Source organism: Carcharodon carcharias, chromosome 12 (assembly GCF_017639515.1).
Source record: "Carcharodon carcharias isolate sCarCar2 chromosome 12, sCarCar2.pri, whole genome shotgun sequence".
NCBI classification, from domain to species: domain Eukaryota; kingdom Metazoa; phylum Chordata; class Chondrichthyes; order Lamniformes; family Lamnidae; genus Carcharodon; species Carcharodon carcharias.
This window is the reverse complement of record NC_054478.1, coordinates 94,641,202-94,669,039: the sequence shown is the minus strand read 5'-3', so window position 1 is coordinate 94,669,039 and position 27,838 is coordinate 94,641,202.

Below are 27,838 nucleotides of genomic sequence, written 5' to 3'. Positions count from 1 at the left end.
CTTGTGCCTTAATCTTGTGACATTACCACTAATGCCATCGCCTCCCTATTAGGCCATTACAGGTCAGTAGCAATCAGCAAAGTGTAGATACCTCACGGTGGTACCTAAAATTACATCAGGGTCTGACAAACCACAGTCAGTAGAGGCATGGAGACCATTTCCAAGTGTTACTTAATGGTTTATTCACTTGCACTCAGTTAAAATGCTGCAAATGGTACTGGTGGTTTATGGTGATTTTTGACTACTTAGACGATTTTAAATGCTTGTAATGGCTGGGCAGCCTTTTGGCTGAAGTAGTTTCTGGTAATGCAGCTTTTTCTACAAGAGGACCCTTTCTGATTATTCCATTCAGGGTGGAGGAGCAGGTGGAAGGAGCAAATAGGATAGTAGCTACAGGAAGACTAGATAGAATAGAAGGAATAGCAAAGAGACCAAGCTCGCAGGAAACATTGCCACCTGCCAGATCATATAGGTCCAGGAGAAGATAGCTATACTTATCTGAGAAATAGTGCACAGGGAAGAAGCCTATCTCTAGGAAGGCTTGTCACAGAGTTGTCCCACCTCCTACAATCCAAGACTGCACTCCTGCCAGCTGCCACTTTATGCCCAAATTGGGCAGCTAACTGACAAGGAGTATACAGGTGAAGCCCATGAACTGACATCACATTGGTCCCACATTCATGACCTCAGGGTTTCATGCCCACCTCCCACCCTCTCAGCCACCCATTTCTGATTGCAGGTCATTAAATATCTTTTTGCAGTGAGGCCCAGTCACAGGAGATTTGCTGTTGACCTACACTGCTACTACTTTCCATAGCTACTAGGTAATTATCCAGAGTATCCGTCACACATCTGAAGGAAGGATGGATATCTTCCTTCAGCTTAATCTTTGTAAACAAACCTCCATGGTCAGGCTGAGCATACAGAGTGTGCTCAGAGAGAAGACACACTGTCCACTGCCTCAGAGTTACCAGTTCACAAACATCATATTTGACACACTCCCTTTGAGGACTGCAGGCTGCCTTTAAGTGGCAGAAGTCTTACTCTATTGTAAGTTTATTTCCTGGAGAGCATCTTGCTGTAGTGTTTCAACTTTGCACCATGAGCTCTCTCCAAAAGTTGTATTTCTGGAGATTCTATAATCAACTGGGCTCAAGCAAAATATTGCCTTAAACCACAAGGTAACATCCATATCTTATTGCATTCCCTTGTTTACCAGATAACCAGAACTCTGAAGATCTGTATTGTGAAAATTCAACATTCACAGTTGGTCTCTCTTCAGCTCCTGAGGATGAGCTGGTAAGGGTGTAAATGCTCATCAATGATTTAAACACAAGCTGTCTTTGATTTTCTGTGAGTTGCTTCCCCCACAATATTTCAGTAACAAAATTACGAGTTGTCCTGAACAGGGTATGAAAATAAAGCAGGCAATTTTGTCAACTAAGCATTGCCCAAACAAGTGAAATATAAGGACCCAGATCTTCCATACCCTGGAGAGTCATACCCTGGAGGTACCCTGGAAGATGAGCTGGAGGACCCCTCGGAGGTCCCCAGGCAAGGACTGCACAGAAATTGCCCAGGAAGTTTCAAATTCCATTGGGCAATTATTCTGCATCTGGAACCCTCCGAAACAGCAATATAAAGTCAGAAACTTCGGATAGTTTCAACTCTCTTAGCAGAATAATTACCCAGGAAAAGTTAGAAGGATTAAAACCAGTTCTAAATCCTGGGTAGCTATTGTATTGGCAACCACCCCAACACCCACCCCCCACCCCCCTCCCCGCTGGATCCCTGACTATTCCCCAAACCACCCCCCTGGATACAGGCCCCCAACCCCCAAATATCCTCCAACAACCATTCTGTTTGCAAACTTGGTCTGGGCAGCCCTATTTATCATCTTTGTCATTTTTTCTTTCTTCATTCTTTCATAGGATATGGAGTACACTGGCAAGGCCAGTGTTTGTTGCCCTTGAATTGAGTGGCTAGCTAAGCTATTTCAGAGGGCAGCTAAGAGTCAACCACATTGCTGTGGATCTGGAGTCCCATGTAGGCCACCGGGTAAGAATGGCAAACTTCCTTCCCTGAAGGACATTAGTGAACCAGATGGGTTTTTATGACAATCAATTACAGTTCACATGGTCACCATTACTGAGACTAGTTTGCACAATTGCAGATTTATTAATTGAATCTGAATTCCACCAGCTGACATGGTGGGATTTGAACCCTGTGTCCCTAGTGCATGAACTTGGCCTCTGGATTACTAGCCAATGACGTTACCACCACATTACCATCTCCCCCGAACTTACCAAAGAACATGCTTTAAGCTGCAAGGATGGCCTGGCAGAAGTGTTAATCTAAGGGCTAGGATCTCAACATGCAAGTAAGGTCATTTAAGACAATTTGCTATTACAAAGTTTGTGGAAATGCTATGGAGTGTTTTTGGATGGGTTGCGGTGAATTTCTGGACTTGGCAGGGAGTGTTGTTGCATCTTCGTAAGGAAGACAGAGGATCTTGTAATCTGTCCACACAAATCTGCAACAGATATGGGGACAGTAGTGACAGTGCCTCTGGGTCTTCACCAAAGAGATGAAGCAGAGGCTGCATGAACAGTAGCTCCGTGTGACACCCTCTGCCAACTTGGAACCTCCAAATGTGTAATGCCAGGATCAGAACTGGCGGCTGTAAGTGTCAGATCAACTGACGGGGTCTTTTGATCAGTTCTGTGCTGCTGCTCCCACTCTTCTTCCTAAGGCTGCTGTGGCTGGGCAGGCAGCAGTTGTTGAGTTTCTGAAAGCAGAAAATCAAAAAGTGGAAGCTTGGCATGAAGGATGATTTTTCATTGTGTCTGGGTGCTGTGGCTGCTGTTGCTCAATAGCTGGTTATATGTGAAAGCAGTGGAACTTGGGCATGAGACTGACAGCATTGGAAGGTATATGAGGGTGCAGTGGAGTATGTGGATGTTGGGAGTAAGCTCTGAGTGCTTACTCAGATTGCTGTTGGTTGAATGATGAGGTTGTGTGAGAGGCTAGTGATGTGGTGGGTGGGAAGTGTCATGTGAAGATGCATTCATTAACTTTGCCACACACATGAAGTCATTAGACTCCTTGCGGAACTGGAAATTGACCTCCCCTTGTTCTCAATCCCTTCTAGGGTGATCTTTGAAGGTCTCCTGCATCGTTTCCCCATGCCCCATCACCCTCTCTGCTACACGCCTGCCCGCCATTCACCCACACCCCCCAGCCCTAACGGAAACATGACATCTCTCTTGTTCACCTGCATGACTAAAGCTTCCTTGGTATATCCGTAAACTTGGGAGCCTTCTCCTTGCAGTTTCCATTTTTCCTTCTTCTAAGATGCTGCAATAGTATTCAGCAGGCCTCCTGTGATTCAGTGCAGCTCCCTTTTAAGAGGGACAGATTGTCTTTAATCGGAGTATGCCAGCCACATCATGTGCTACTCAGTACTAAAACAGAAATACCTGGAAAAACTCAGCAGGTCTGGCAGCATCAGCAGAGAAGAGTAAAGTTGACGTTTTGAGTCCTCATGACCCTTCAACAGAACTAAGTAGAAATAGGAAAGGGGTGAAATATAAGCTGGTTTAAGGGGGAGAAGAAGTGGGGGGGTGATTGTTGGGACAAGCAAGTAGTGATGGGAGGAGATAACCAAAAGATGTCACAGACAAAAGAACAAAGAGGTGTTGAAGGTGGTGATATTATCTAAAAGAATGTGCTAATTAATAGTGGAGAGCAGGACAAGCAAGGTAGCTCTTGTGGGGGTGGGGTAAAATAAACGATGGGTGGAATACATTTAAGAATAATGGAAATAGGTGGGAAAAGAAAAATCTATATAAATTTTTGGAAAAAACAAAAGGGAGGGGGAAGAAATGGAAAGGGGGTGGGGATGGAGGAGGGAGTTCAAGATCTAAAATTGCTGAACTCAATATTCAGCCCAGAAGGCTGTAAAGTGCCTAGTCAAAAGATGAGGTGCTGTTCCTCCAGTTTGCGTTGAGCTTCACTGGAACAATGCAGCAGGCCAACGACAGACATGTGGGCATGAGACCAGGGTGGAGTGTTAAAATGGCAAGCGACAGAGAGGTCTGGGTAATGCTTGCAGACAGACCGAAGGTTTCTACAAAGCGGTCACGCAGTCTGCGTTTGGTCTCTCCAATGTAGAGGAAACCACATTGGGAGCAACGAATGCAGTAGACTAAGCTGAGGGAAGTGCAAGTGAAATGCTGCTTCACTTGAAAGGAGTGTTTGGGCCCTTGGACGGTAAGGAGAGAGGACGTGAAGGGGCAGGTGTTGCATATTTTGCGTTTGCATGGGGAAGTGCTGTAGATGGGGGTTGAGGAGTAGGGGGTGATGGAGGAGTGGACCAGGGTGTCACGGAGGGAATGATCCCTACAGAATGCCACCAGGGGGCGTGAAGGGAAGATGTGTTTGGTGGTGGCATCATGCTGGAGTTGGCGGAAATGGCGGAGGATGATCCTTTGAATGCAGAGGCTGGTGGGGTGATAAGTGAGGACAAGGGGGACCCTATCATATTTCTGGGAGGGAGGAGAAGGCATGAGGGTGGATGCGTGGGAGATGGGCCGGACATGGTTGAGGGCCCTGCCAACTACCGTGGGTAGAAAACCTTGGTTAAGGAAGAAGGAGGACATGTCAGAGGAACCGTTTTTGAAGGTAGCATCATCAGAACAGATGCGACGGAGGCGAAGGAACTGAGAGAATGGGATGGAGTCCTTACAGGAAGCGGGGTGTGAGGAACTGTAGTCAAGGTAGCTGTGGGAGTTGGTAGGATTGTAATGGATATTGGTGGACAGTCTATCACCAGAAATTGAGACAGAGAGGTCAAGGAAGGGAAGGGAAGGCTCATGTGAAAATGATGGAGGGGTGGAGATTGGAAGCAAAATTAATAAATTTTTCTAGGTCCAGACGAGAGCATGAAGCAGCACCGAAGTAATCATCGATGTACCAGAGAAAGAGTTGTGGGAGGGGGCCGGAGTAGGACTGGAACAAGGAATGTTCCACATACCCCATAAAGAGACAGGCATAGCTGGGGCCCATGCGGGTACCCATAGCCATACCTTTTATTTGGAGGAAGTGAGAGGAGTTAAAGGAAAAATTGTTCAGTGTGAGAACAAGTTCAGCCAGATGGAGGAGAGTAGTGGTGGGTGGGGATTGTTCGAGCCTCTGTTCGAGGAAGAAGCTGAGAGCTCTCAGACCATCCCAATAGGGGATGGAGGTGTAGAGGGATTGAACGTCCATGGTGAAGAGGAGGCGGTTGGGGCCAGGGAGTTGTTGGAGCTTGCATTCCTTAGCACTTGAGAGAAAGAGAAAAAGTTTCTTGTTGAGGTGTCAGATGAGACGAAGAATAAAATGAAACTGGGGGCACGCGCAGCTTTGAAAAAGGGTGCGGCGGTGCTGCTGGAGGGAGAGGTCGAGTGTGTTCATATGGTGGCACATGGCACTGAGTGTGGATCTCAGAATGCGACGGGAACAGCAGTTCGAGAAACATTTTATGTCCCGGAGATACCTGTAATCCTAGGTGGGTTTGATACATGAGGGATGGAATTTCAGTTGAAATGAATTCCACCCTGCTCTCTTGCCCACATGTCTGTCCTTGGCTTGCTGCATTGTTCCAGTGAAGCTCAACGCAAACTGGAGGAACTGCACCTCATCTTCCAACTAGGCACTTTACAGCCTTCCGGACTGAATATTGAGTTCAATAACTTTAGATCCTGAACTTCCTCCTCCATCCCCACCCCCTTTCCGTTTCTTCCCCCTTCCTTTTGTTTTTTCCAATAATTTATATAGATTTTTCTTTTCCCTCCTATTTCCATTATTTTTAAATGTATTCCACCCATCGTTTATTTTACCCCACCCCCACTAGAGCTACCTTGCTTGTCCTGCTCTCCACTATTAATTAGCACATTCTTTTAGATAATATCACCACCTTCAACACCTCTTTGTTCTTTTGTCTGTGACATCTTTTGGTTATCTCCTCCTATCACTGCTTGTTTGTCCCAACAACACCACCCCCTCCTTCTTCCCCACACCCCTCCCACCCCCCTTAAACCAGCTTATATTTCATCTCTTTCCTATTTCTACTTAGTTCTGTTGAAGGGTCATGAGGACTCGAAACGTCAACTTTGCTCTTCTCCGCTAATGCTGCCAGACCTGCTGAGTTTTTCCAGGTATTTCTGTTTTTGTTTTGGATTTCCAGCATCTGCAGTTTTTTGTTTTTATCTATGTGCTACTCAGTGCCCTTCGCTGAGTGTTCAGGCAGCCAGCAACACAGGTCATGCTCAGTTCAATGCACAATTAGATGAGTGAGGAGGCAACACCAAATTTACATACTATCTGCCTCAATAGCAACAGGGGTGGGCAAGTCACAAATCACGGTTCTCATACTCAAAAAATTATTGGACTAATTTCTAGCCCCAGCTCCTTAAACAGCATCACAACCACATCTATCAAAACAAAATCATCTATCACCCAATGCAAATTTTGTCTTTGAATTGGTTGTTTGGTTTTTTTAACATGATTTGTTAATACTAGAGTTCTTAATTTTACCATGGTTAGAGCATGAGCAGAAAACAACACAAAACATTTTTTAGGCAAATTGTACATTTTCAGGTGCACTTATTCCCTATCTAATATCCTTAGTTTCTATTGGTTCAATATGAAGACCAACAAATGGATCAGAGTTGAATCCTGATCAATATAAAGTGGGTCTGCCAAGAAATGATTCACTTGAGCCAGAATTCCCATCTGCTACTGACAAAAAATGACCAATTTATCCCTTAACCCAGTTAATTACTCAACCTGCGATTTAAACTTAGATAATTACACAAAATGCATTCTGTTGCTGACAGCACCCTAGACTGTGCGGTCAGGTTATTCAATCTGGCTGAAACATAAGACAACCACAATTAATTTTCTTTATGCTCTCTCCAGAAATGTGACAGTGAACTACCACTGGAAATTAAAGCAGAAACAGGTAGTTAGGCAAAAAGAAAGAGGTAATAGGATTATCAAGTTACCACCCATATTCCACATGCATGGCATGTAGAGTGTTGGGTGGGTGGTGGGGAGAGAACATAAGCAGCTGATAAATAGCCTGTTCACTGGCACAGTATTTAATTTGTATTTGCTGGACTTGCTCCCAGTTTCTAAGATTGGGATCTGTCCTCAGTGAGACAGGAATCCACCGTTTTGTTCCAGTATCAACTGGTAGGATCAGAAAAGGAAAGCCAAGGTTCATCCCGCTGGTGGAGAATTCCAAAGGATTGGATAGCAAAGAGTTTTTTTCATGCTAACGTAATGTTTAGTTCCTAAAGTAACTATTGGATTAATACTACTCTGAAACCAAATTGCTCTCTGTTGTGACACGCACTTTTTATGGGATTGTCTTTTTTATCAAATTGAAAACACTTCCCTTTAATCTTATTTGGATTAAGATGTGATTTCTCATTACTCAGGTAATGGAGTTACTCTGTTATTCCACACCATATATAGGCAAGATACTCAAAATTGTTTTGACAGTATACTTGGTTGACCCAGTGGTTACAGCTTATGCTATCTTGCAATGCAACTGATCAAGCTACATGGCTAATATTACACTATTACATCTGAGTGCATATAATATGGCTGTTCATAGATGTTAGTGTTTTTTAGTTAAAAATCAATCAATAGATTATTGATTTTTCTTTAACAAGTGACTGCTTTAACTCTTCATATGACAGTTACATTGTATATTGATGGATATTCTGACATGTGCTTACCATTCTGGTCTGGTCCTTGTCAGTATGTTGGGCTACATCTCCTTACTTTCTTCTTCTATGTGGGAGCTTTCTTTATTTCTTGGCTTGGTCTTTTTAGCACCACCAAGTGCTAACTTCCACTGTTCTCCAGGTCCAATACTGTAGCTCACTTAAAGGGGTTGATTTTAGCCATCTGAAATCATCACAGAGCAGAAATTGCCTTAAAATGGAATCATTAATGCTGGTGATTAACCTACTGTCACTTTTACAGCAGTCTAGTGATGGACAGACAAAATGCCTGCCTGTCTACTGTGATAAGCCCATTTTAATATATAAATTGGGGTCCTGTGATGGTGCCGATTGCCATTTTAGGATAGAAGTGGTTGATACATGCACTGTGCATCCTCCACACAGTATCATTAGAGAGACCAAGAGGTCATGGAAATGTAAGTTTTAAATTATACCTGGAGGTAGGGAAGACATGAATGCTCCTCTGGGATGCACAAAAAATAATGTAGGATACAGCAACCCATAAATAAATTAAGATTGTCCACAAAGAATGAGACAATGACATATGTGAGAATACATGCTATTCTTTTAAAAAATTTAACTTTTTAAAAGTTTTGAGGGAGTTGTTCTGTGTCTATTACCTCAAAGAAATAAGCTTTGTCATTTTCTCCAATGTGTCACATCATGCCTTGCCTGATTATCTACTGCTCATACCAAAGAATTGACTGTTATTTATTGTTCAAAGCTACAATTTGTAAAATAAAGTTAAATTAAAAATGTAAGGATCTGTCTATTAATCCATGCATGGCTAGTTATAGTTTATTAATCTACAGAGGTAAAATGGAGTGACAGAATCTTAAACTGCAAGAGGAGATAAATGACATTTCATGAAATAATGAACTTAAAGGATTTTAAAAACCTTATTTAATGCTTTTCAGGCCTTCAGCTCCCACAGGCAGCTCTCTGCCTTCAGGGAGCTTTCTGTCGGGGCCAGCCCTCATCCCTGCCCCCACCCCGGCAGTGCTGAGCTTCTCAGCATGCGTCTCACGCAGACTGGCCAGTAATTGGTCAGCCAGCGTGAAACCGGGGTCAAGGATCAAGGGCTGATCGTGGTCGGAGGTCCGTTCCACGGCCAATCCTGGGCCCGCTGATTACACCCGCCTGCCAGCCTAAAAATTCTGCCCAATTTATCTAAATTGCTGTTATATTGGCATTTGTATGCTAATACATTTTGTTCCTAAATTTACAAAATGAAAAACTAGGCTAACCCAAAAATGCAATTTGTCAATCAAACTTGAATGAACAGCTCCTTTAAACTGCTGTAGTCTCTGACAATATTCCTCACTGATACATAGATATAACTGAAGTAAACTGGCTTGAAAGTACTGAAGTAACCTACTTAACATTTGCATTTAACTGTAATTTTGGTGTGTGAATCTCCATGTTGCATTATCACATAAAGAAATACATTTTGCATTGCTGCTCACGGCTCAGTGTGACAAAATAAAAGATGCCTACTAAATAATGGTACCTTGTGCGATAATTATCTTTCTAATACAACTAGTGTAGTCCAATGTTGTGACATTCAATGTTTCACAGTATGGTGAGGACACTGCAGTGTGATAGTCATTCGACAAAGAAAAATCATGTTAAATCTGAAACGTTGAAATCTCAATGCTCCAATAATAAGAAATTGGCATCCCCAAACACCACCCCCACCAACCCGCCCCACACACACACACACACACACACACACACACACACACAGGCTGCCCGCTGGCATTGGGCATGTTCGGTGGCATGAGCAAACACAATGGTGTGAACAGTTTCATGACTGTGTGAAATCAGTTCATGATCGTCTGCTCAGGCCGCCGCTGGCAGACCATGTTCTCCACCATCGGATACCAGGAACCTCATTGTAATACATCAACATGTCATTATTTGGCCTGCCCACTGGAATTGTTTCCACCCCAACCACCGCCCTGCTGGATCGTCCACCCACGTCAATGGGAAACACATCGGTGCAGAACGTGTCTTGACACTGTGATGCGCAGAAGTCGGGACTTACCCGGGTTTGCTCACATTGCAGACATCCGAGGGGCAGAAGATGCTAGATCACGACACCATCGGCACACTGGAGGAACATCCATGGATGTTGGGTTGATTCTCATGGACAGAGATCTGCTGCGTAGCAGTGCACGGAAGTTGGATAGTCACCGTTGATGCTCACAGCGGGTGAAGGTTGAGGAAGAAGAAGGGCTTGGATTAGCTGGGAGAGGAAGAGGTGTTGGAGACTAGGTTGGAGGGGGGGAATGAAGGTGTAAGGATGGGGCGAGGTTGGGAGGGGAGGAAAGAAGGTGTCGGGGGAGAGACAATGGGGGAGGGGGGAGAAGACGGCAACTGGGGAGGTAGCTGTAAGACGGGGTGGAAGGTACAAGGGAAGGAGTCAGAGAGGGAGGGAGGAAGGGTTGCGGGGAGGGAAGGGTGTCCAGGGGGAGGAAGGAGTGTGGAGAGTGGATGGTTTCCAGGGGGAGGAAGAAGTAGGAGTGGAGAAAGGAGTCAGGAAGGAGGTAGGAGTAAGGCTGGAAGAATAAGTGAGGCTGGAGGGAAAGGTAAGGCTAGAGGAGGAGGTAAGGCTGGAGGAGGAGGTAAGGCTGGAGGAAGAGGTAAGGCTGGAGGAAGAGGTAAGGCTGGAGGAAGGAGCTGGAAGTGGGGAAGGACTAATGTTGGCAGAAGAGGTAAGCACGGAGGAAGAAGTCAGGAAGGGGGAGGATCTAAACTGTGGGGGGGGTGGTTGGGAGGACTTGGGGCAGGGAAGGGGTTCCAGTGGGGGAAGGGGTGCGAAGGGAGAAAGGGGTGTGGGGGGGGGGGGGTGGGGGGAGGTGGGGGCAGGGGTGCGGAGGGGGGGATGTACAGGTGAATGTGCACAAGAATGGTCAGATAGGTCCAAGTCTACCTCCTGGGGAGCAAACTGAGGGTGGGCGTGGTATGAAGGAAGGGTGAGAATGACCGAGGGTAGAGTGAGGAGATAGGGTGGGAGGGTTAGGAGTCGACGGTAATGATAGAAGGGACGGTGAGGGCGATTGTTGGGGCCCAAAGGCAGACATGGACACTGTGTGGGAAGGAGGAGATCAGGAAGGTGAACATGAATGGAGATGGGGTTTTCAGGAAGGAAGGGAATGTACACATTCACCTAGACATCCCCGAAGGAAAAGGGTTGGGGCTGGTAGATAACGGAGGGGAGGTGGAAGGTGATACTAGCGGGTGCGGGGCCGGGCGGGGGGGTCAACTATGATGGGGAAAGGAAATTGGTGACTCGGACAGGATAAAGCATGGGGGAGCAAAGGTAAAACAGATTTAGAATCACGCTGTCCAAATCGAAAGCGAAACAAGAGTCGTGCTGGGGGGACACAGTTGCTGCATGGGAGTGTGATCATAGGGTGGGTGGAGATGCAGGTCAGCTCAGATGGACAACTGAAAGTGAACCCCAACTGGCAGCATTGAAAATGTTCAGGACATTGAGATGAATGTGAATGGTGAAGGATCCATACGCATGGGAGGGTGCTTGGATGAGACAACGAAAGGCGCTGCCACACACACATTTTTCCCTCTAGAAACACTCGTGGGCTGGCTGCTCCTTCTGCTGTGATGGATCTTCCAGGCTGCTTATTTCCACCTCTTCACTGGACAAGAAGTCCTCTGGCTGCAGATGAGGATGTGGATGGAGCTGAGGGATTGGCTGGCTGAGGGTGTTGGTCCTTTGGCAGAGCTCTCTGTGACCTAAAGTAGAGATAAGTAGTGCATGGCAGCAGAATCAAAAGCAGGAGAGGGAGCACTCACAGTTGTGTTGAGAGAGGGATGATCTGGTGCAGGATCCTCAGGTGAGTGTTCGCAGCCGACCTCACCATCACTGCAGGCACGATCCACATCCTCATGACTCAGCATGAAGGCACATTCCTCAAAGTGAGTGAGGGGCCTAATGTGGGCCACTCCATCCCTTATCTGGGACCTCTCTCTGCTGATGTGAGCAGGCTTCTCCAGCATGGAAACAAATGGAGAGTGTGTAAACAGGATGCAAGGCACTGCATGGAATGTTTGTGTGGTGAGCAGTGCCATGGACAGGCTGAGGATGTGAGCTCGAGAGGGTATGAGCCTGATGGAGATGTGAGGCAGTGTGTGAGAGTTAGTGGTATTGTCCCTTAAGGTGAGATACCTGTGGATGTGTGATGGGTTTGTGTGTGTGTGTGTGAGTTGAGAGTGATGAGAAGAATGAGTTACCTGGTGAGACGGATGAGACCATTCATCCTGTAGCTGCCCTGGGTGTCTGTCCTGTTTTGCAGGGCATTGGTACTGACCACCACTGCCACCACCTCCCAAGCCTGGTTGATAATGCCGCTGCCCATCCCTTGACCAGAGCAGGGGTAGAGGATATCGTGCTGGGCCTCCATGGCATCCGAAAGGTGTTCCAGTGATGCATCGCTAAACCTGGGGGCTACAGTCTTCTTACATTTTGTGGGCATCTTCCCTGCAATAGTTATGGCCTGGAAGCACTGAGATGTGTGTGCGCAGCTGCATTTTAAAAATGGCACCTGGCCTGATGAAGCGGTGAGGTGTTGGCGGGCGAGCAAATGAGAGCCCGCCTGCCATCGAAATGGCGTGTTTTCTGGGAATACAGAAATAATGTGGCAGGTTTGGGGTGATACAGTGCGAAAAGCCGCCACTACTGCACTTAGTGCAAAGCTGGGACAATTCCACCCACAGTTGTATTGCTGCACAGATTGCTAATATATCAAGAAACAATTTTAATGGATTTAAAATCATGAGAAGCATGCCCAAGATTTTCCAGATATGTGATCTTGATGTGATCCAGCTCCTGAACTGGGAACTTGATTTTGTAAAAGGAGCTTTGTAATTTTCTTTTTTACATTCTATTGCATGAAAGCACATTGAAATTCAAAACCTGTGTCTTAAAATGGAGTATATTCTCAGGCCATTGGGCATAAAGACAGTTTAGAAAATCGTAAATTCATTGTTCATTAATTCATTCATGTGTGTTCCGCTCAAAGGCAGGGCTTTGGCTCATTGTCCGCTGGTGCTTCCTCCTGAGCTATTTTTTCAGCAGTTTTTGGCAGTGATACTTTGCCATTGCTTTTCACTACTTCATTATTAACATTGAATCTTCTAATCCACCGTATCCTAACCATTGACAGCAGAATATTAAAGCTGATCATTTGATGTCAGTTGAAATGATTAACCTTACCATTCCAACAAAAGAATGTCCACTCTCTGGCCAGCAGATGTGTGTGAATTACTATGGTGTTTAATGGTGCAAGTTCGCAGGTGACAACAAAGGAGAGTGACAGAGGATGTCACTTTTAGTGAGTTCAATTTTATTCTACTAATAAAATGGAATCTCAAATGGAAACATGCTCTTTTTGCCAAGGCACTCCTTGGTCACAAGAGGCATGGTCTAAAGACCATGATCATGTGCAAAGAATATAAATTTTTCAACTCCCACTGAACTGTGCAACATATCACTAATTATAATTGAGTCTCATTAGGATCATTAAAATTCAGGACCAAGACCTCTTGAAAGACCAACTAAATTATGCAGCTACAGTGACATAGTGGCATTGTCACTGGACTAGTAATCCAGGGACCCAGTGTAATACTCTGACAGATGAAATTTGAATTAAATAAAAATCTTGAATTAAAAGTCTAATGATAACCATGAAATCATTGTTGACTGTCATAAAAATCCATTTGGTGCACTAATGTCCCTTAGGGAAGAAAATCTGCTGTCCTTGCCTGGTCTGGTCTACATGTGATTCTGGATCCACAACAATGTAGTTGACTCTAAAATGGCTTAGCAAGACACTCAGTTTCTCCAGGACAATTAGGGATGAGCAATAAATGCTAGCCTAGCCAGTGATGATCATGTCCTGTGAATGAATTTTAAAAATTGCAAAGTCTATAATAAGTCTATACAGGATTGGTAGAAAATTCTGTGTTACAGCCACAGAATCTTAATTGATTCTGTTATAATTATCTGGGAGACACTGAGTCATCTATTTCAAGGGAAATTAGATTTGCCTCTTTTGGCATAAAAAGAAAAACGATCAAATCTTAAAGCTACAAAATAAGATTTAGAGCTGAAAAAGAAATGGACTTATGTAAAGTCACATAAAAGGTTACTCGAACGGCCAATGTTAAAAGTTACAGCTTTCACTGCACAAGTTTTCACTTTGTCATTCATTAAAGACATGCAAGTACAGTGATGGAATGAAAAGTGGCTTTCTGTGCATTTGAAAATCAGTACGGGGCATAAATGATATTCCTACTAGGCAAGGGATTATACTAACAGGCTCTATTACAGAATTAATAAACATTTTCCGATTGTTAAAATTAGACTTAAACGTTTTAATGCTATACTGCCCTTCATCAAAGTAACCTTGGTAAAAATAGAATGAAGACAAGTTACAATCGCTTAAAGTGCATTTTGTGGCAAAGACCACAAGAGTCAAGGCTACTTTAGAAGACAAGGCCTTCAAATCAGATTTATGCTTTTACAAACAACTTGAAGGCAGACTAATGCAATAATCATCCCGGAAGAACACATATCAGAAACAAAGGGCAGGATTTTCATGGTGACATGTGGGGGGGCGGGGCCCTCACGTCAGTGCTCAAAATGGCACGCAGTGACGCTGGGCGAGCATCCCGATGTCACCGCGCGCCATCGCGATATGTAGCTGGGCGGGCACACAATGTAATGTGACGCGCACCCGCCATTAATTAAAGAGCTTGTTAAGGCCCTTAACTCAGCAATCGACGCTGATTTTGAGGCGCCCGTGCGATCTTTGGCTCAGCGCACCGGACAGGTGGGTAAGTGACTTTTTAACAAAACTCATCCATGGGTGGGACATAAGGGCTCAGTGAGGTTGTCAATGTTTTATGTGAAGAATTTATTGTCGAAAGTTTTTTAAACTTGGCTGTGTCTTTAGCAGTTCAGAACGAATTCTACAGCTTTCTCTGTACTTTGAAGCTTCAGCTCAGCACTCTGCAGTCAGGAATCTTTATCGGGCCTGCAGCTTTCCAGAGACCTCCATCTAGCCTGGGTATGGGTCCTGACATCTCCACTGGAGGCAGCTCCTCTGAGGAGGAAGGGAGGGCTAGAATAAGCAGGAGGCCAGGAGTGGACAATCAGCCTCCAGGGGAGCCACCTTTGGGAGTACAGGCGCAGGCACAAGGGGTGCAGGGCCAAGAGGTTGTCTAAGGTGGAAGGGGCCGCAGAAGATGCCACTATCCTGCTGCCAGGGTATAGAAGCGGCAAAGCAGCTACCTCACTGAAGTGCAGTGCTGAAGGAGGCTGTCAAGGGAGACAGTACACTACATCTGTCAGATGATTAGCCCTGAGATCTCTTCTAACTGTGTGGGCGGACACCCCATGCCAGCGGCTCTGAAGGTCACAGTTGCCCTCCATTTCTATGCCTCTGGCTCCTTCCAGGGCTTGGTGGGTGATCTTTGCGGTGTCTCCCAATCAGCTTGTGTCACACTTGTGTCAAGCAGGTTACAGACGCTCTGTTCAGATGAGCATTGACCTTCATCCACTTCCGCTGCGACCAGGCAAGTCAGGCACAGCAAGCCAGAGGCTTCACAGCGATTGCTGGCTTCCCCCATGTCCAGCGTGCTATAGACTGCACACTTGTGGCCATCAAGGCGCCAGCAGTTGAGCCTGGTGACTTTGTCAACAGGAAGGGCTTCCACTGCATGAACGTGCAGATAGCTTGTGATCACAGGATGCAGATTCTACAAGTCTGTGCAAGGTATCCAGACAGCTCCCGTGATGCCTACATCCTCAGACACTCCCAGGTGCCGGGGCTCTTCAGTGCTCCGGCTCGGCTGGATGGATGGCTGCTGGGTGACAAGGGCTATCTCCTCAGAAGAGGAGGCCATCCAAGATCAGAAGCTGAGCAGCGCTACAATGGGAGCCACGGCTCCACAAGGGCTGTGGTGGAGAGAACCATCGGTCTTCTCAGGATGTGCTTCCAATGCCTGGACCACTCAGGGGGCGCACTCCAGTACCCCCCAGAACATGTCTCAGTTACAGTGGTTGCATGCTGTGCTCTCCACAATCTTGCACTGGAAAGGGGGGACACAGTGGACGATGAATACCTTGACGCAGTGGATGCGGCTGCACACGATGACTCCAGCCGTGGTTCAGAGGATGAGGAAGCACAGGGAAATGATGAGGGGCTGAACGCTGACCCAGCACTACACCAAGGAGGCAGGGACATCCGGGAGACTTTAATCCAACAAACCTTCAGCTAGCTCCACACACATGGATCTGCAGGACCAGCATTGCTTGGAGCTTCCACACGTGGCACTTAAGTGCTACATCTTCCACTTCATCTGCTGCAACTAAGGGCTTAGTAAATAATCCTCAATGTCCGCTCAAACACTCATGATATGTCTCTGAAACATACAAATGCAGCACAAAGGAGCCACCCTCAGCCATGGTAACACATGTGGTTTTATTTCCATCCATCCATCAGATGGTGCAACAAAATCAAATCAAAACATTGTTCCAACTATAAAAAATATAAATTCCCTAATCTCAGGCCAACAGAAAATCACCAGTGACAAACCTGTGGAGTGCTTAATGGGCCTTATGCTTATGTTTGCAGGTGCTACGTCTAGGTGTCGCCCCGTCGCTCGGAGTGGCTTGTGAGATAGCCTGCTGACTCTGCTGTCCTGTTGGCCTCGATGGCCTTGGCGGCCGTCCTCTGGCCCAGGGAGCCTGTGCTGGCCCCGTCTGGGAGGGAGTACCCAGTTCCACAGCTGGAAACTGCCCAGTTGTCGCAGCCTCAGGAGGAGCTGCTGCCCTTATCCGGAGCACCCTGAGAGGAGCTCGCAGTGACGACAGGCAGCTGCTGTGCCAACGTGAGGTCACATTGGACCTCCCTGCTCACCGCAAATGGATGGGCACTGAGCTGGGACAGTTGGTGCCCAGAACATCTCCCACATTGCAAATGGCCACCTGTGGACAGTAGCACTATGAGGGCTTGCAGGTCCAAGTGTAACCCCAGCAGAAGCTGATTATTCTGTTGGAAGCCCCTCTTCATGACAGTCACCAATCTCTCAGTGGGGGAAGCCTGACGCTCTGACATGAGGTTCATGCCATCACTGATGCTCCACCTGGATTCCTCCACCATGGAGACCAAGTGAAGCACACTCCCATGCAACACTCTCAGATGCTTCCGCGAACCCTGTCACTTTCCCTGCAGCTGCTGCATGGCAGACAACTCGAGAGGCACATCATCACGACCCAACTCAGCATGTGCCTGGTCCCCTGCGGTCCTTCGGCTGCTGGTGCCATCGGCATTTTCTGTCTGTGCCATCTCCTTCAGCGATTGTGGAGTGGCCTCTCCACTGTGCACCGGGACACTAGCCAATGTTACAATTGTGGTAGTTATGATGTGGTAGTCGCTGCGCTGGTGCCTGCCTCACTGAAATGGTGTGACCCGCTGGACAATTTACGCCCCTCAGGTGTGGAAGGGGGCATCTGGATGTCCTCATTGTAGCGATGCTCTGGTGATGCCGAAGTTAACAACAAGGACAATGGATCAGTTAGCGTGCACTCAGTAACACAATTCATCCCTTTCCCCCCCAGGCTCATAATGTGCTCAACCTTCAAGAACCTAAGGAGACGAGCATTTGAGGGGTGGTAAATAGTCAGGAGGAGGCCCAAACATTTCAGGTGGATACAGACTAGCTGGTCAGATGGCTTAAGGAATGCCACATGGAATGTTATGTTGATAAGTGTGAGGTTATGCACTTGAGCAGGACAAACAAGGTACGGGAATACAGGAGAAATGGTAGGACCGTGGAAAGTAAGGATGATTACAGGGTCCTTGCTGGGCAGACCCGTTAAGGCAGCGGAACAGGAACACAAGGTGCTTAACAAGGTTGAAGCCAAATTTACCTTTATTAGCCGAGGAATAGAATGTAGGAAAAGGGAGGTCATGTGGCAAATGCAGAAAACGCTGTCGAGGCCACAGCTACACTTCTGCGTTCAGTTGTGAACTGCACTTCAAGGGAGGGTTGGCATTGGAGTGGGGAGAGTGCAGAGGTTCCTGACCATGATGCATGCTGGCCTGGAAAGTTGGAGTGATGAGGAAACATTGCATACACTTGTGACATTTGCTGTGAAGCACAGGAGATTGACAGGTCACGTTATTGACCTTCATACCATTATAAGGGGCATAGAGCGGGTGGACAGAAGGCAACATTTCCACTTGGTGCAGGGATGACTAACCTGGTGGCATTTATTTATGGTGAGGGGTGTGAGATTGACAAGTGAGGTGATGAGGACCTTTTGGACAGAGTAATGTGGGACGCACTGGCTGAAAGGGTGGTAGAGGCACAAACCCTCCTAAAATGCAATAAGTCTTTGGATGTGCAGCAGCGATACCATGGCATGTTAGGCCATGGGGATAGTGGTCAGAAATAGGACAAGGCGACTTTGGAAGATGCTAGACATGTGTATCCTCAAAGGACTGAGAGACCTTTGCGTATGACCCACACGTCTGACTGTATCAGTCTGTGAATGAGCAGTGCTGCTACATTATTGAGTGCAGCAATCATCAGTGCTTTGGACGGCGGGGAGACAGAGTGTATGGGACAGTGGGCCTCAAATACCTGGCTGTTCCACCCCAGCCTCATTGACACCTGCTGACTTGGGCGCATGGCGGGTTTCCAATTCCAGGGCCTGCTCTTCAAAATTGCTCAGGATGAGAAGCTGGGCCTGGCCACCACCAGTGCATGAGCACTCGTATATGTTGTGTGCATTTTTCTCCTGCAGAACAGAGAACACCATTTATTGGGGCTGATCACTCATGTACTCTGCACACGCACACCGCACCCCAACCACAGTGGCCCATCTGAGGCCTCCAGCGCCTCCTGTCCACACTACCGGTGATTGGTCACCAAAAGATGATACAGCTGCTCACAACCCCACCTGCTCCCCCAGTCCAACGGCCACCTTGGACACATTGGGCTGTCCATCACTTTCAATAACACATGGGTCTTAGCTCCCATGGCAAGGAGGCACAACTAGGCACACCAGATGGCTCCTGGCCACGACACCTTGAGGGTCCCCTTGCACCGTCTCATCACTATCAATAAGACATGTGTTGGAGATATGAGTATGTGCCTAGCTGCCTCCCCCACAGGTTGCCCCCAGACTACTCAAGTGCAACGAAGACCAACACATAGGGGAGAACCCATCTTCTCATTAACCACTAAGGCTGATATAAGCATGGTGACTATCTGCTTGACCACCCAGAGTGCGCCAAATGCCCCACATGAGTCAATGCAGTAACAACACTAAGACTTGGGGTGTGGGGGTTGGGGGGGGGGAACTCAAAGGCTAAGGCTTCCTGCTGGGTTAAGTGGCCAAGGCCGACATGGTACTCACCCTTCCAAAGCGCAACAAATCATTGAAGTGCTTGCGACACTGGATCCATGTTCAGCGCACCACATCCCGGGAACAGACCACCTCCACCACCTCCTCCCAGGCATGCTTTGTCACATGTGGGGCCCTCCTCCTCCCATCCTGGGGAAACAGGACCTCTCGTCATGCTGCCACCTCCTCAAGAAGGGTAGCAAGGCAGTCATCAGAGAAACATGTGGCACATTGGCCCCACTGGCCTACCCTGCAGCCTGCCCTGCTCCTGGCACATACCCTGCAGCCTGCCCTCCTCCTCTGGCCTTCCCTCTATGACAGTCTGCTGTGCAGACCCCCTGCGGTACAACCCATGGTGATCAGCCTAAAGGAGGCTGCCTGTCTCTTTTTTAATACAGACTGCCAGATCGCCATTGTACCCGGTGGTCTGTACACGCCCACCACAACTTTAAAAGTCCCGCTCTTCACGGAAGTGTGAAATGTGCTAGGCGGCAGCGATCGGGTCCACGGCCGCCCGTGATAGCTTCAGTTCTGCCTGCCCACCGAACGGAAAATTTAACCCAAAGAATTTGTCTTCCACAAAGTCTTATCCTTAAAAGGGGAAAGATCTATCAAGGTGCTCACATGTTTTCCCTTTACCTTTGCTAAACATATCATTTTCAGCCATCGTTATCGGATTTTAAAACATTCTTCCACAGTAATCACCATATTATCCAAAATGTGCAAACAATTAAGTGAGAAGATCTTATGGCTTGTTCAAAGAATAGTGATGGAGCAGCAATTGAGCTGTTCCTCCATAAAGCAAGATGCATTTAACAGTGAAATGGCAATTTCTTCTGGGACATATTTATTCATATGCCAAAGGTGTCATTCATTTCAATTTTAGCCTTTCTGGTATTGCACCCAAGCCAATATGAATTCATTAGTTGTGGAGTGTGTATGCTTCTGGGAAGCACCAGGGGTGTTTTTCTACATTCAAGGCTCTAGGTAAATTTAAGGTATTGCTGTTGTTGTAGTCATTGCTCTAATGCTTTCATGCACAGAATGCACACAGGCTTTTTCTTATCTGCTGATATTTTTACACAGATCATCAGAATCCTCTACATTTGTCATTTCAGCTGATTGATAAATTCAGAAATGTTTTACACTTAAAATGAAAGTGTGAGTGCAGGCAGATGAAGTAAGTCATAGCATTTTTGAGTTTAGAGGCCATCAACATAAGATAGTCACTGTCATGAATGCTGGACTTTACATGATGATTATGTTGTGTAATGTCTCCTTTAAATCAGTTTGGGGACATGCCTGTGTGATCATGTGGCCACGGGGGGAGAGAAACTCAAACAGAAACCCAGGTGAGGGTGATAGTTTTAACACCTTTTCACAGTATCTCACAGGGAAATGACAGTTGCCTTTTGAGAAAGGGGCCACTGGTGTGGGAAAGCAATGTCAACTGTTTATGTTAACAACCAAGCAGGATGCTTGTGAGAATTTGGTTTCCATGCAAAATTACATTTTCTGTAGTTCGATGGATGATGATTTAGTTTATTAGTACAGTAAAAGCCTGAAAAAGTAAAACCTTGTCCGTCAGTTTATTTCTGTTGGTCAGTTATGAAATTCATCTGTTTTAGGAAGCTATCAATTTCAATGGGGATTGTAACAGTCACCAAGTGAATTGAGAAGAAATTTCTTTACCCACAGAGTGGTAAGAATGCGGAATTCACTACCGTAGGAAATGGTTGAAGTGAATAGTAAAAATGCATTTATAAGCATATGAGGGAGGAGTAAATAGAGGGTTACAGTGATAGATTTAGATGAGGAAAGATGGGAGGAAACTCGAATGGAGCAAAAACATGGGCATGGGTTGGCTGGGTCAAATGCACAGGTTTCTGCGCTGTAAATCTTATTTAATCTAATGAATGCAACTGCCAGAATAAGCATAACTCTACCTGCTGCTGTAAATGTCATTATAGCCTTTAACCTTGCCTTTAGCTCCTTCCAAGAGTTATAAGCTTTCATCAGTCAATTTTTTATTTCATACTTGTATTAAATAGGTGACTGTTGCCTTGTTTTCTGCAACAAACATCTTGACCAACACACAATGGACAACTAAAAGGAGTAGGATAGCCTTCTGAAGTTTACTGTAAGTTCGAGATTGAGATGGATAGATTTCTAGATCTTAAAAATATCAAGGGATATGGGGATAGTATAGGAAAATGGTGTTGAAGTAGAAGACCAGCCATGATCTCATTGAATGGCTTGAAGGACTGAATGGTCTATCCCTGCTCTTGTTTCTTATGTTCTTATGTACTTACACAGGTTTCAAAGTTGTCCCAGGTCCAGAGTGTCATACCACATCACCTTACAGCTCCTTTGTGCATTGTTATTGGTTTTATGAATCATAAAGAGTATAACTCTATAAATATTCAAATAGTAACTGAAGACCAGCAGTGCATCATGAGAAATAGGGAAAGTGCCATGGGCAGGATTTCCCAGTTGGCAAGCGGGGGAGTGGGGCCCGCTCACCGACACGTAAAATGATGTGGGATGACATCAGGCGGAACTCCCGACATCACCCCGCCTCATTTCAATTTTCAGGTCGGTGGGGTCTCAGCTGAATCAGCTGCCGCCCGCCGACCTGTCAGTGGCCTATTGAGGCCATTGACAAAGTTATTAATGCAATTAGTGCACCTGCCCGTCCAACCTTAAGGTTGGCAGGCAGGCCGGAAACCCTGGCGGGCATTGGAAAATGCATGAAACCTCATCCAATGGGCGGGATGAGATTTCATGTATGTTTATAAATTTTTAATAAAAGTGAAACTGAAAGTGATGGACATGTCCCAACTCAAGTGACAGTGTTATGTGACAGTGTCACATGAGGGGACATGTCAGGGATTTTTTTTTTCTGTTTTCAATATTTTTTATTGTGGAGCTGATCTCCCTGAGGCAACACTTAGCCTCAGGGAGATGAGTGGGCTCTTTTGTGCGCATGCACGAAAGAGCACACTCTCAGCTAAGGGAATCCCCCCCTGCCCGCATTCTCCATCCCATTCTCTCAGTTCCTTCGCCTCCGTCGCATCTGTTCCGATGATGCTACCTTCAAAAACAGGTCCTCTGACATGTCCTCCTTCTTCCTTAACCGAGGTTTTCCACCCACGGTCGTTGACAGGGCCCTCAACCGTGTCCGGCCCATCTCCCACGCATCCGCCCTCACGCCTTCTCCTCCCTCCCAGAAACATGTTAGGGTCCCCCTTGTCCTCACTTATCACCCCACCAGCCTCCGCATTCAAAGGATCATCCTCCGCCATTTCCGCCAACTCCAGCATGATGCCACCATCAAACACATCTTCCCTTCACCCCCCTTATCGGCATTCCGTAGGGATTGCTCCCTCCGGGACACCCTGGTCCACTCCTCCATCACCCCCTACTCCTCAACCCCCTCCTATGGCACCACCCCATGCCCACGCAAAAGATGCAACACCTGCCCCTTCAATTCCTCTCTCCTCACCGTCCAAGGGCCAAAACACTCCTTTCAAGTGAAGCAGCATTTCACTTGCATTTCCCCCAACTTAGTCTACTGCATTCGTTGCTCCCAATGTGGTCTCCTCTAAATTGGAGAGACCAAACGTAAACTGGGCAACCGCTTTGCAGAACACCTGCGGTCTGTCCGCAAGAATGACCCAAACTTCCCTGTCGCTTGCCATTTTAACACTCCACCCTGCTCTCTTGCCCACATGTCTGTCCTTGGCTTGCTGCATTGTTCCAGTGAAGCCCAACGCAAACTGGAGGAACAACACCTCATCTTCCGACTAGGCACTTTACAGCCTTCCGGACTGAATATTGAATTCAACAACTTTAGGTCTTGAGCTCCCTCCTCCATCCCCACCCGCTTTCTGTTTCCCCCTTCCTTTTGTTTTTTTCCAATAAATTATATAGATTTTTCTTCTCCCACCTTTTCCATTATTTTTAAGTATTTTAAAATATTTTATGCTCTCCCCACCCCCACTAGAACTATACCTTGAGTGCCCTACCATCCATTCTTAATTAGCACATTCGTTTAGATAATATCACCAACTTTAACACCTTTGTGTTCTTTTGTTCTATTGTTGGTGACATCTTTTGATGATCTGCTTCTATCACTGCTTGTTTGTCCCTATAATCACACCAACCCCCTCCACTTCTCTCTCTCTCTCTCTCCCCCCTCACACCCCCCCCCCCCCCCCCCCCCCCCACACACCTTAAACCAGCTTATATTTCAACTCTTTCTTGGACTCGAACTCAAGTTCTGTCGAAGGGTCATGAGGACTCAAAACGTCAACTCTTTTCTTCTCCGCCGATGCTGCCAGACCTGCTGAGTTTTTCCAGGTAATTCTGTTTTTGTTTTGGATTTCCAGCATCCGCAGTTTTTTTGTTTTTATCCTTCAATACACCACATGGAAGGTGTCCTTATAATGGATATTGCATAACTTTGCTTTGCAATGGGGAAACTTATGGTGCCACCACTGGAGAATGATCTTTGGCCGTAAGAGGAAGAGGACAACAATGACATGGAGGATGGTGCAAAATAGCTCCTGTCCAGCAGTTACATGGTAGCAGAATTGTTCAGCAGCAGCCTTTTGAAGAAACTTTTAACTGAACAATCTCTGTTCCAATCTCTGTCCCAATTCTTCTAACCTACATTCAACAACATCTGCCTAACCATGAAAATTGCTCTTTGCATCACCTCAAGTTGCAAGATCACTGACAACTATAGAAAAATTCAAAGCCTTTAAATAACATCTCAATGACTTATAGAAAGTTCTACACATTGTGGAAGTGAAATTGGCTTCAACAAAAGCACTAAGTGTGCAATGAATCATTTCAGTGGAAAAAGGGAATCAGGCGGGGTGTAAAATGCGATGCTAATTTGCTATCCCTCATTTTGTGATTGTATCGATGACCAATTTCACTCTCCACCTGCCATCCTGATGAATCTTCAGTTCCTTGCTGAAGTGCTCTTTTATCTATTTCAGAACTGCGACAAGGACATTATGAGTGAAAAGAAAGGAAGGCTTGCATTTGTATAGTGCATTCCATGACCATAGGATGTCCCAAAGCACTTAATAGCCAATTAAATACCTTTGAAATGTAGTCACAGTTGTGATATAGGAAACGTAGTACCAATTTGCACACAGCTAGGCCACAAGTAATAATGTGATAATGACTAGTGAGGACACTGGGGTGCATTCCCGTGCTCTTTGAAATAGTGCTACAGGATCTTCTACATCTACCTGCGAGGTCGAACAGGACCTCTGTTTAACGTCTCACCCAAAGGACATTGGCTATAACATAAAAGGACTGTGATCAGCAGTCCCCAACAGCTTAAGCCTGATTTGACATAATTTCAACAACTCTGAATTTATCAGGGCACTTTTGACCAACTGCCTTTCTGACACCAGGGCAAGTATTGATTTAGTGGGGGTTCACAAGGGTGCTGAGGTACTACAATGAAATGTGACATAATTTTATGTATGTTTCTCTCTCCTTAATCTGTAAATTCCATTGTTCTACATGCCTTTGGAAATTTACTGATTCTATAATATAAAAATCTTTCATGTTGCCAATATGGTCAGTACTTTTGGGAAAAATAAACATACTGCTTGGCCTTGCTTACCTTGTTAGTTGTAAATATCCTATCATCCCTTTGAAACCCAAACAACCCCTTCACTTAACTAAAAATGCAAATTTCCTTCACACTCTACATGCTAAGTCCTCATCCATGATTACTCATTAGCATTTCAAATGCCTTTTCCCCCCAACTTCTTTTGTTAATTTCAAGCTTGCTGTCTATCTGCCTCTAATTCAGTTAAATCACACAGACAGACCATCTACACTCACACCCATAACCCTACTTTCAATAAACCGCAATAATATTATGAAAAATATAGTTTTGTGACAGGTGGAATACTCTGCACTTGCCTGGATGAATGCAGCTCCAACAACACTGAAGCAATTTAACATCATTCAGGAAAAAGCAGCCCAATTGATTGGAACCACATCCACCCTCTTTAACAGTCACTCCCTCCACCACTGACACACCCATGACCTCTGCCACCTAGAAGGACAAGGGCAGCAAATGCATGGGAACAGCACCACTTGCAACTTCCCTCCAAGCCACACTTCATCCTGACTTGGAACCATGTCACCCTTCCTTCACTGTCATTGAGTCAAAATCCTGGAACTCCCTTCCTAACAGTACTGTTCTTCTAAAGCTTAAGTAGTGAAAACAGCTCTTAGCTGCAAAAGTGAATTATGCCTATTGAGAAAACGCTCCAAGACATCGAAAAGGATTACTTTTCCTACACCATGTGGTGCCTACGCCACATGAACTACAGTGGTTCAAGAAGGTAGCTCACCATCATCTTCTCAAGCGCAATTAGGAATGGGCAATAAATATTGGTTTAGCCAGTGACGCCCACATCCTGTGAACAAGTAAGTTAAAGAAAATTGTGTACATCCCTTTTTAAGTCCATTATCAGCCCATTAACCCTTTTACCACAGTTTTATACCTATATAAGACCTTTCTATTCTCCTTTGTGTTGACTACCAGTCTCTTCTCATACTTTCTCTTTCTCTGATTTGTATTTTCGATTCCCCTCTGAGGCTTCTATATTCAATCTGATTATCAATTGTATTATCCTCCTGTCACCTGTAATGTATACCTTTTTTTCTGCTTCACCTTAGTCCTTATCTCTTTCGGCACCCAGGGTTTAGCTCTGAATTTATTTGGTCTACCTTCCCCCCTCGTATTTGAACTATCTCCTCTTCAAAGGCAGCACATTTTTCAGTTACAGTTTTGCTTGCTAATCTTTTATTCCAACTTATCTTGGCCAAATCAGTTCTCACCCCATTGAAATTGACCCTCCCCCAGACTCTGCACCTGATCTAGGGGCAGCGCTAAAAAAAACTATGTAACAAATTGTATAACTAATGGGCAAAAAGCCCAAATTCACAAATGACAGGTCCCGGTGGAACTGGGCTCTTCCTGGCTCTTCCAGAGCCCAATCATGTGCACCGCACTTCTAGGTTTCGATGTAAATAAGATCACCTGAAGCTACAGTGCTGTTGCATTCCTCAATAGCGGCGAATTTTGCAATGTTCTCCATTATTGGGACTGCAAGAGCAGGCCAGTAAAGCACATAAATAGAGGGATAGAGCCAGAAAGTTGTGCTAAACCTATTGAAAAAAATGAGTTCAGCCCCAGCTAAATTATTGTGTCCAATTCTTTCGGTGGAACATGAAGGCTTTGGAGATGGTTAAAAAAAAACAGATTAACTACAATAATTACGGGAATGAGGATAGGCTGGTGAAGATAGGCTTGTTCTACTTAGTGCAGGGAAGGAGATTTGATAGGCATGTTGAAAATCATGAAGGGTTTCAAAAGTATAATTAAAAAGCTGTTTCCAATGGCTAAAGTGTTGATGACCAGAGGGTGATTCCAATAGAGCTGACTTTGGGCAGTTGAGCAGTTGGTTTGGAGATTCTTGGTTCTGCAGGTTAGCTGAAAGGAGTTGTCCTGTTTCCTTTTTGACTGTGGCTTTGCTGACTTATGACTTGCTTCTAGCAATCAGATGGAGAGGAGTGATTTTTTACTTGCAAATACAGGGATGCCTAGTTGATGTTCTTCAACTGTGATCTTCATAGCACACCTAGCACTGGAACAGAACACAAAACGTAGTACACAGAACTAGAGTTGCAGTTCACTTTTTAGTCATTTTTCTTGTGTATTCCTGAAAGGGAGAAAAACAAACATGTCTTTTGCCTAGATCTGCTTTCTTTTCAACTCACATCATGTCCACAGTCTGGAATATGACTCACAGGAGATGGTTTCTGCTGAGATGGTAATCAACCTTCATTATCTCCACAATCACAGGAAATTACAGCCCAGCTTTTGCATTACATCTTTTCCTTCAAAGTGCCCCCACCTTTGCTTGATTTTCTACATTTTAGTAACATAGTTCTATTATTTGACCAGCACGATGAGTTACAGATGTCATCATTCGAACCTTTGATATGATGCCAATAGCTTGGCTCTTCACAACTGCTGAGATCACCACTGCACTCAGATACTGTGATGATTCCAGACTCATTCTTTCAGTCTGCCAAATAAACCTCTAATTTGGAAATTAATGGAAGTCATGTTTAATAGCGGGTAGGAGAAATGTGTTACAGCATTGTGTACAGTACAGTTTTATCCATGGTGTTGGATACTTTGTCCAGCTAGTTTACTGGATGCATTCTACCTCTTATTGTCTTTATGTTCTTAGCCTGCTGGCATTTCTTCATTGCTGCTGCAAGATCAGTTGTAAATTTTCCTTTAAAAGTGGATGGACAAGTTGATGAGGTTTTATAATTAGGGGGCATAAAGTATAAAAGCAAAGAGATAACAACTAAATCTATATTGGTCAGGTCACACTAAAATATTCTATTCACTTTTGACCATGGAATTATAGCACAAAAGGAGGCAATTCAACCCATCAAGCCTGCACTGGCCCTTTCCCAAACCCTTGCATTTTTCCCTTTCAAATGTTTATCCAATTCCATTTTGAAGGCTACTATTGAA